Source organism: Sinocyclocheilus rhinocerous, unplaced genomic scaffold (genome assembly GCF_001515625.1).
Source record: "Sinocyclocheilus rhinocerous isolate Xijiao unplaced genomic scaffold, SAMN03320098_v1.1 scaffold314, whole genome shotgun sequence".
In the NCBI taxonomy this organism is placed as follows: domain Eukaryota; kingdom Metazoa; phylum Chordata; class Actinopteri; order Cypriniformes; family Cyprinidae; genus Sinocyclocheilus; species Sinocyclocheilus rhinocerous.
In genome coordinates this window covers 2,823,626-2,827,577 of record NW_015630021.1, presented here as the reverse complement: position 1 = coordinate 2,827,577, position 3,952 = coordinate 2,823,626, and positions in this window count along the sequence as shown.

Genomic DNA, 3,952 nt, shown 5'->3' with positions numbered 1-3,952 from the left:
CGCGTAAAAAAACAGTATAAGTCATTACAATCCGTATTTATGTCCCCACTGGATGCAACAAATGCCTTGTTTGTAATGGGTTTTATTGGTTTTGTCTCGTCGTGCCGGGAGATGGCATCACAGTATGGTAAGGGGCGTAACATTTCCGTCACACGCTTGAGGTATTCGGCCAATCACAACGCATTGGATAGCTGGCCAATCAGAGCACACCTCGCTTTTTAGACCGATGAGCTTTGTAAAAATCGAAAGGCGTTTCAGAAAGGCGGGGCATAGAGGAGCAACAATAATGTACATTATGTGGAAAATAATGTGTTTTTTTAACCTTAAACCGCATAAACACATTGCATTACACCAAATACACAAAATAATGTTCTTTTTAGCAACGTCATATGACCCCTTTAAAGGGGATGTCGGATGCCCATTTTCCACAAGTTGTTATGATTCTTTAGGGTCTTCATAAAATGTCTGCAAAATACTTTGGTTAAAATTCCTCTTTAAATGATAATGGGCTACTGCTCACTCCACCCCTGTCTTCCTTTTTTGTGTGCGTGTATTTGGTGGTGCATTACCATCAAAAACATCCACTGCATCCTCAGTGGCTCTCATGTTGGGAGAAAATGTACTCTTATGTTCACATTATTATTACATCCAACTACAAAACACTTGCATTGTTTACGAGACATTGCTGTCACTTCCAGTTACAAGCAGGAAACTTGACAGATGTTAACTGTCCCGTTGAAAAACGAGCTCATTTTCATCTTGGAAAATGAACTTGTTTTCAACTTGGAACATATTCCTTCACATACTGTACATCCAAGAATTTTTTTGGAAACATCATGACTGCAAAGATGGGAATAAATTTCACAGGTCGTAAAAGTAGTCGTAAAAGGAGAAAACTGGAGAGACTCCCATATTCAATGAGCCAGCTGATTTATATTAGAACAGCAGCTCTTCTGATTAGAGTTCTTCTAATCAAGCTTTGCAGTGCTTGATAACTGACTTTATCGTCTAATTTAGTCAGATTAGCCCTGTATGGTGTAAAAATACAATTAATAATAGTCATGTCATTTCCACTGAATACTAATCTGACTAGTAAAAACTGTCAACAATAAACTGACAGATATTCAGTAAATAAGCTAAATAACTAACCTTTAATTGCACAAAACTACCATAGTCCTCACATAAAAAGAAGATGGATTATGCATAATAACGGGAACATTGCTCACAGCAGGCAATCTGAAGTTTGACAGTAATTGCCTTGGAATTTATTGTTGAAGGTTGTGAATTCGTTACAAAAGCGGTGCTTTGATGACTGTAGCATTGAGGTTTTAAAGGGGATGAATTTAGAAACTTCTGCTGTATGCGGGACAGGTAACTGTTAGACTTTTGCATGCTAATTCACAGCATGCTAAAAACCTTTGAGAAGCTGCATCCTCTTTCAAACGCCATGCTAATCACAGAAACTGCTATACTTTACAATAAGGTTTGTTAAATTTAGTTAATATGTTTGGTATCATAAATTTTGACAGCATTTATTATTCATCATATATTTATTCATGTTAATTTGTGAATATATTTGAATTCATTTATAACACATTGACTTATTTTTACAATTTTGTAAAAGTGTTGTTGATGTTAATTTAAACATAAAACTATTACACATTTCTTTTGACAATTGAAATAAAGCTGAAATTGAATAAATATATAAATATGAGATATAAATATTAGATGAAAATGTAAACAAAATTAGAAATGCTGCATTGGCAAATAACTGAAATAAAATGAAGTTGAAGTATTAAAATTACTAAAACTAAATAAAAATAAGAAATAAATTATTTATATTAAAAAACTAATAAAAATGACAAAAGCACATAACAACATTAATAAAACTTTAAAATGAAAATGAAAATATATATATTATAATTATATAAAATTTAAATTTAAACTAACAACTAAAATTTAAATTAAAACAAGTAAATTAAAGCTAAACTCTTAATATAAAAAACAAAAATGACAAGCACATAATAACATTACTAAAACTTAAACTAAAACTAAACTAAAAATATGAAAAACTAAAAAAAAAAGTTAATTAAAGCAATATTCTAAATGTGAAAAATAACCTAATTCAATTGACGAAAAGCCCATAACAAAATGACAAAAACTTCAACTAGCATGAAAATATAATAAAAGCCAATTCAATATATTAATTAATACTGTTAAATACTGGTTAGTCATTTGCTGCCCATGTGACCAGAAGTTGAAATGACTTCAGGTGGCTTCAGATCACTCGCAGTGTGAACATCCCATAAACTCCTTCATTATCAATTTCATCAAGACAAGATTGATTGTTTGCTTTACCTTTAAACTAATATAAAGCACAAAGGTTTGCTTTAAAGCATCATTCTAAAATTTTCTAGGATATCCCTTTAGTTTCTTTCTATTTGTTATTCTTAATTGCATGACTTCTGAAGAGGGTGGAGAGTATACCCTTGCAGTAGGTTGTAGAGTAGGGTTGTGCAGTAGACACCATAGAAGCATGAAGGTCATATTGACACAGAGTGTCTCTCTTTTCTCCTCTGCTTAGCCCTCAGGGCAGGAGGGAGGACCAGCAGGGACGAGTCTTACACGATGTGCGGGTTCTGTATGCGAGTGCATGTGCTTGAGTATGCGTGTGAGTGCGTTTGGGGGGAAACGGGCTTATAATACTGTAGCCAAGTACTAAAGGGGTATTTGTGGCAGAGGTTTCTGAAGGAATGGGATCTGGGGCAGGAGGGATGGGGGTGGGGTGCTCAAACGGCGGAGTTTATTATTAGTATAAGTTGAATTGACATGGGGAAGGGGGGGGTTCTGTTTGCTTGCTCTTTAGGACTGGTCTTGGGGGATTGGTTGCCGGTGGCAAAGTGGCCCCTGCTGTCAATCGTCACTCCTTGGCGCAAATGCGGTCTGTCTGTTTTGCCTGTCTCCCTCTCTTTCTGTCTTTCTCTTTTCTCTGCTCACTTTCCTCCCATTTCACAGTCTTAATCTGGGAACATATTGCAAACCTCCTACTCCTATTTTTGCCATTGACCTTACTTAGTCATTCATTTTAGAGGGATGCTTCACCCAGATATGAGTATTGTGTTATTATTCACTCACCCTCGTGTCCTTCCAAACCTGTATGACTTTCTTTCTTTGATGGAGCACTCAAAAAATACTTCTTCTTTTTTTGAGAATGTTTAAGCTGTTATTTTCCATACAACGAAAAACATACTTTCAGACCCCAAAACACTTGTTCTAAGTTGTCCTTTCATGTGAGGAACCGAATAGACAGATATTGAATGTAGTAAAAATCCTCTCTTCCACTGAAGCTGCCTAATCTCATTTGTTTTTGCTTATTTTGTCAAGACACATTGAGCCAAGTTTTATGCAGGTTGATGCAGGGTTTATTTCATTTTTTTGTTTTTTTTTTACTTTTCATTTTAGCTTAGTTTTCATTAGTTACTCTGTCATTGTCAGTTTTGGATCAGTTTTAGTTTTTGTAGTTTCATATGGTCTCTCTGTTGCCATTGTAGTTGTTTTAGTTTTGGAGTTATAAAAATGTATTTTAGTTTATTTTTATTATTAATAGCCTATTATTATTTTTTGTCTTAATTGTTTTCAACAATGTTTCATTGTTTGTTCACTCTCATTTTTTGTTTTAGTTTAGTCATTTATTTTATTCAGTATAATTTCATTTTCAGAAGTTCTACTCTATCATTATTAGTTTTGGATTCGTTTTAGTTTTTGTAGTTCCAGTTTATTTATTTATTTCGTTTCTTGTTTTGTTTTGTTATTTTTAGTTTTAAAGTCATGAAAATGTATTTTAGTTTAGGTTCGAAATTTTTATTGTTATTTCAGTTACCTTTGTCTTTATTTCGTTTTAGTTTTAGTTTTTTTTTATTAATAACTATAATACCAAATGGTATTGGTTCTC